Source organism: Rutidosis leptorrhynchoides, chromosome 7 (genome assembly GCF_046630445.1).
Source record: "Rutidosis leptorrhynchoides isolate AG116_Rl617_1_P2 chromosome 7, CSIRO_AGI_Rlap_v1, whole genome shotgun sequence".
Lineage (NCBI taxonomy): Eukaryota > Viridiplantae > Streptophyta > Magnoliopsida > Asterales > Asteraceae > Rutidosis > Rutidosis leptorrhynchoides.
Window position 1 is genome coordinate 272,886,028 of NC_092339.1, and position 7,355 is coordinate 272,893,382.

A 7,355-nucleotide genomic window follows, 5' to 3' on the forward strand; every position below is an offset into this window, starting at 1 on the left:
GAATCGAATGATGTTATGAACATCATTACTACCTTAAGTTCCTTGGATAAACCTACTGGAAAAGAAAAAAATGGATCTAGCTTCAACGGATCCTTGGATGGCTCGAAGTTCTTGAAGCAGAATCATGATACGAAAACAAGTTCAAGTAAGATCATCACTTGAAATAAGATTGTTATAGTTATAGAAATTGAACCAAAGTTTGAATATGATTATTACCTTGTATTAGAATGATAACCTACTGTAAGAAACAAAGATTTCTTGAGGTTGGATGATCACCTTACAAGATTGGAAGTGAGCTAGCAAACTTGAAAGTATTCTTGATTTTATGTAACTAGAACTTGTAGAATATATGAAGAACACTTAGAACTTGAAGATAGAACTTGAGAGAGATCAATTAGATGAAGAAAATTGAAGAATGAAAGTGTTTGTAGGTGTTTTTGGTCGTTGGTGTATGGATTAGATATAAAGGATATGTAATTTTGTTTTCATGTAAATAAGTCATGAATGATTACTCATATTTTTGTAATTTTATGAGATATTTCATGCTAGTTGCCAAATGATGGTTCCCACATGTGTTAGGTGACTCACATGGGCTGCTAAGAGCTGATCATTATAGTGTATATACCAATAGTACATACATCTAAAAGCTGTGTATTGTACGAGTACGAATACGGGTGCATACGAGTAGAATTGTTGATGAAACTGAACGTGGATGTAATTGTAAGCATTTTTGTTAAGTAGAAGTATTTTGATAAGTGTATTGAAGTCTTTCAAAAGTGTATAAATACATATTAAAACACTACATGTATATACATTTTAACTGAGTCGTTAAGTCATCGTTAGTCGTTACATGTAAGTGTTGTTTTAAAACCTTTAGGTTAACGATCTTGTTAAATGTTGTTAACCCAATGTTTATAATATCAAATGAGATTTTAAATTATTATATTATCATGATATTATCATGTATGAATATCTCTTAATATGATATATATACATTAAATGTCTTTACAACGATAATCGTTACATATATGTCTCGTTTAAAATTCATTAAGTTAGTAGTCTTGTTTTTACATATGTAGTTCATTGTTAATATACTTAATGATATGTTTACTTATCATAGTATCATGTTAACTATATATATATCCATATATATGTCATCATATAGTTTTTACAAGTTTTAACGTTCGTGAATCACCGGTCAACTTGGGTGGTCAATTGTCTATATGAAACATATTTCAATTAATCAAGTCTTAACAAGTTTGATTGCTTAACATGTTGGAAACATTTAATCATGTAAATATCAATCTCAATTAATATATATATAAACATGGAAAAGTTCGGGTCACTACAGAATCTAGATATATCCTTGAGCTAGCAACAAAACTAGACCTCCAAACTCAATCTAAGATGAAGATGATGATTTTTAGGTGAAATTACTCATACAAAACTGCAGCTCTCCTTTTGAAACCCTATTTTTTTTTCCTTTTATATGTGTAAATTTCAGCACTCAAAACAGTGTAGATGCGCCGCACCTGCTAAATGGTGCGTCGCATCATTGTACAGGGACCATGTGCGCCGTACCTTATAATGTGCAAATCCTTCCTCATGTTCTGATGTGATTTTATTGATTTCCTTTGATGTGGTGCGCCCACTTGGGGTTTCGAGCGCCGCACCATTACACTGCACTTTCAGAATCTTCATTTTCTCACTTGAAATTGTACATTTGCATTTTCCTTGCACTTTCAATCATGCCCCGCACTTTGGTTCACTAATTTGGCTAGATTTTGGTCAATTTTGTACCAATATGAGTTTTTAGCCTTGAATCAACACAATTGCACAAATATTCAACTTTCGAACTCAATAATCCTCAAAAACAAGTAAAACGAGGGAGATATTGCGAGGTAAAACATATGTAAATCGAGCAATATCAACTACCCACTAATTCATTCTAACGCTTGTCGTATCATATTTCCTTTCAAAGCTTGAATATTTCAACCATGGCCAAAGAATATTTCCCTAATGCTTAAATTTGAAAAACTCCCGAAACCCCACCATAGAGAAACTCTTTCCCATACCTCAAACGCAAGCTTGCAAAAGATTAATACGTGTTCAATTGATTCGAAAACATCATCACACATAGGGCAACATACCGAACTAATGTCCTCTTATATATTAATGAGGTGTTTGGCTTAGCGATTTGAGGGTGATTTTTTAATTATTGCGATTGCAAGACGTGGATAATTTTTTTTCAGTGTTTGGGAAGAAAAAATTAAACCTTCTTTCTGCGTTTAAGTTGAAATTTCTTGAATGCAGTTTTTACATAATATCATACAAGCATGGACTCCAAATCTTGTCCTTATTTTAGTATGCAACAGCGGAAGCTCTTAATAATCAACTGAGAATAAACATGCTTAAAACGTCAACAAAAATGTTGGTGAGTTATAGGTTTAACCTATATATTATCAAATCATAATAATAGACCACAAGATTTCATATTTCAATATACATCCCATACATAGAGATAAAAATCATTCATATGGTGAACACCTGGTAACCGATATTAACAAGATGCATATAAGAATATCCCCTATCATTCCGGGAAATCCTTCGTACATGATAAAAACGAATTCGAAGTACTAAAGCATCCGGTAATTTGGATGGAGTTCGTTAGGCCCAATAGATCTATCTTTAGGATTCGCGTCAATTAGTAGATCGGTTTATTAATTCTTAGGCTACTAAGCAAAAGGGGCATATTCGAATTTGATCATTCACCCATATAATGCAGTTTCATTTACTTGTGTCTATTTCATAAAACATTTATAAAACTGCATGTATTCTTATCCCAATATATTAGATTTTAAAAGTGGGACTATAACTCACTTTCACAGATTTTTACTTCGTCGGGAAGTAAGACTTGGCCACTGGTCGATTCACGAATCTATAACAAATATGTACATATATATCAAAGTATGTTCAAAATATATTTACAAAATTTTTAATACGTTTTGCTGTTTTAAGTTTATTAAGTCAGTTGTCCTCGTTAGTAACCTATAACTAGTTGTCCACAGTTAGATGTACAGAAAATAAAGCAATATATATTATCTTGAATCAATCCACGACCTCGTGTATACAAGCCTCAGGCTAGGTCACAACTCAAAGTATATATAATATTTTGGAATCAACCTCAACCCTGTATAGCTAACTCAAACATTACTGCATATAGAGTGTCTATGGTTATTCCAAATAATATATATACATGGGTCGATATGATATGTCAGAACATTTGCATACGTGTCTATGGTATCCCAAGATTACATTGTATATTAGAATACATGTATAATACAATATAAGTTAGCTAGTATATGATTTGTATAGAATTGTTACAATATTTCCCGTAGCTACAACAATCAAAAAAATATCCAATCTTGTTTTACCCATAACTTCTTCGTTTTAAATCCGTTTTGAGTGAATGAAATTTCTATGGTTTCATATTGAACTCTATTTTATGAATCTAAACATAAAAAGTATAGGTTTATAGTCAAAAATATAAGTTACAAGTCATTTTTGTAAGAGGTTGTCATTTCAGTCGAAAGAACGACGTCTAGATGACCATTTTGGAAAACATACTTCCACTTTGAGTTTAACCATGATTTTTGGATATAGTTTCATGTTCATAAGAAAAATCATTTTTCCTAGGAGAACAACTTTTAAATCAAAGTTTATCATAGTTTTTAATTAACTAACCCAAAACAGCCCGCGGTGTTACTACGATGGCGTATATCCGATTTTACGGTGTTTTTCGTGTTTCCAGGTTTTAAATAATTAAGTTAGCATATCATATAGATATATAACATGTGTTTAGTTGATTTTAAAAGTCAATTTAGAAGTATTAACTTTATTTGCGAACAAGTTTAGAATTAACTAAACTATATTCTAGTGATTACAAGTTTAAATCTTGGAATAAGATAGTTTTATATGTATGAATCGAATGATGTTATGAACATCATTACTACCTTAATTTTAGTAGGTAAACCTAATGGAAATGAGAAAAATAGATCTAGCTTCAAAGGATCCTTGGATGGCTTGAAAGTTCTTGAAGCAGAATCATTACACGAAAACAAGTTCAAGTAAGATTTCCACTCGAAATAAGATTGTTATAGTTATAAAAATTGAATCAAAGTTTAAATATGAGTATTACCTTGTATTAGAAAGATATCTTACTGTAAATAAGAAAGATTTCTTGAGGTTGGATGATCACTTTACAAGTTTGGAAGTAAGCTAGCAAACTTGGAAGTATTCTTGATTTTATGAAACTAGAACTTATAGAATTTATGAAGAATACTTAGAACTTGAAGATAGATCTTGAGAGAGATCAATTAGATGAAGAAAATTGAAGAATGAAAGTGTTTGTAGGTATTTTTGGTCGTTGGTATATGGATTAGATATAAAGGATGTGTAATTTTGTTTACTTGTAAATAAGTCATGAATGATTACTAATATTTTTGTAATTTTATGAGATATTTCATGCTAGTTGCCAAATGATGGTTCCTACATGTATTAGGTGACTCACAAGGGCTGCTAAGAGCTAATCATTGGAGTGTATATACCAATAGTAAATACATTTAGAAGCTGGGTATTGTACGAGTACGAATACGAGTGCATACGAGTGGAATTGTTGATGAAAATGAATGAGAATGTAATTGTAAGCATTTTTGTTAAGTAGAAGTACTTTGATAAGTGTCTTGAAGTCTTTAAAAAGTGTATGAATACATATTAAAACACTACATGTATATACATTTTAACTGAGTCGTTAAGTCATCGTTAGTCGTTACATGTAAGTGTTGTTTTGAAACCTTTAGGTTAACGATCTTGTTAAATGTTGTTAACCCATTGTTTATTATATCTAAAGAGATGTAAATTATTACATTATCATGATATTATGATGTATTAATATATCTTAATATGATATATATACAATCAAATGACGTTACAACGATAATCGTTACATATATGCCTCGTTTCGAAATCCTTAAGTTAGTAGTCTTGTTTTTACATATGTAGTTCATTGTTAATATACTTAATGATATATTTACTTATCATAATACCATGTTAACTATATATATATATATCCATATATATGACATCATATAGTTTTTACAAGTTTTAACGTTCGTGAATCACCGGTCCACTTGGGTGGTCAATTGTCTATATGAAACCTATTTCAATTAATCAAGTCTTAACAAGTTTGATTGCCTAACATATTGGAAAAACTTAATCATGTAAATAACAATTTCATTTGATATATATAAATATGGAAAAGTTCGGGTCACTATAGTACCTATCCGTTAAATAAATTTCGTCCCGAAATTTAAGCAGTTGGAGGTGTTGACGTATCTTCTGGAAATAAGTGCGGGTATTTCTTCTTCATCTGATCTTCTCATTCCCAGGTGAACTCGGGTCCTCTACGAGTATTCCATCGAACCTTAACAATTGGTATCTTGTTTTGCTTAAGTATTTTAACCTCACGGTCTATTATTTCGACGGGTTCTTCGATGAATTGAAGTTTTTCGTTGATTTGGATTTCGTTTAACAGAATAGTGAGATCTTCTTTAGCAAAACATTTCTTCAAATTCGAGACGTTTAAAGTGTTATGTACAGCCGCGAGTTGTTGAGGTAACTCAAGTCGGTAAGCTACTGGTCCGACATGATCAATAATCTTGAATGGTCCAATATACCTTGGATTTAATTTCCCTCTTTTACCAAATCGAACAACGCCTTTCCAAGGTGCAACTTTAAGCATGACCATCTCTCCAATTTCAAATTCTACATCTTTTCTTTTAATGTCGGTGTAACTCTTTTGTCGACTTTGGGTGGTTTTCAACCGTTGTTGAATTTGGATGATCTTCTCGGTAGTTTCTTGTATTATCTCCGGACCCGTAATTTGTCTATCCCCCACTTCACTCCAAAAAATTGGAGACCTGCACTTTCTACCATAAAGTGCTTCAAACGGCGCCATCTCAATGCTTGAATGGTAGCTGTTGTTGTAGGAAAATTCTGCTAATGGTAGATGTCGATCCCAACTGTTTCCGAAATCAATAACACATGCTCGTAGCATGTCTTCAAGCGTTTGTATCGTCCTTTCACTCTGCCCATCAGTTTGTGGATGATAGACAGTACTCATGTCTAGACGAGTTCCTAATGCTTGCTGTAATGTCTGCCAGAATCTTAAAATAAATCTGCCATCCCTATTAGAGATAATAGAGATTGGTATTCCATGTCTGGAGACGACTTCCTTCAAATACAGTCGTGCTAACTTCTCTATATTGTCATCTTCTCTTATTGGCAAGAAGTGTGCTGATTTGGTGAGACGATCAACTATTACCCAAATAGTATCAAAACCACTTGCAGTCCTTGGCAATTTAGTGATGAAATCCATGGTAATGTTTTCCCATTTCCATTCCGGGATTTCGGGATGTTGAAGTAGACCTGATGGTTTCTGATGCTCAGCTTTGACCTTAAAACACGTCAAACATTCTCCTACGTATTTAGCAACATCGACTTTCATACCCGGCCACCAAAAATGTTTCTTGAGATCCTTGTACATCTTCTCCATTCCAGGATGTATTGAGTATCTGGTTTTATGAGCTTCTCTAAGTACCATTTCTCTCATATCTCCAAATTTTGGTACCCAAATCCTTTCAGCCCTATACCGAGTTCCGTCTTCCCGAATATTAAGATGCTTCTCTGATCCTTTGGGTATTTCATCATTTAAATTTCCCTCTTTTAAAACTCCTTGTTGCGCCTCCTTTATTTGAGTAGTAAGGTTAGTGTGAATCATTATATTCATAGCTTTTACTCGAATGGGTTCTCTGTCCTTTCTGCTCAAGGCGTCGGCTACCACATTTGCCTTCCCCGGGTGATAATGAATCTCAAAGTCGTAATCATTCAACAAATCAATCCATCTGCGCTGCCTCATGTTCAGTTGTTTCTGATTAAATATTTGTTGAAGACTTTTATGGTCGGTATATATAATACTTTTGACCCCATATAAGTAGTGCCTCCAAGTCTTTAATGCAAAAACAACCGCGCCTAATTCCAAATCATGCGTCGTATAATTCTGCTCGTGAATCTTCAATTGTCTAGACGCATAAGCAATTACTTTCGTTCATTGCATTAATACACAACCGATACCTTGCTTTGAGGCATTACAATATATCACAAAATCATCATTCCCTTCAGGTAATGACAATATAGGTGCCGTAGTTAACTTTTTCTTCAACAATTGAAACGCTTTTTCTTGTTCATCCTTCCATTCAAATTTCCTCCCTTTATGCTTTAATGTAGTCAAGGGTTTT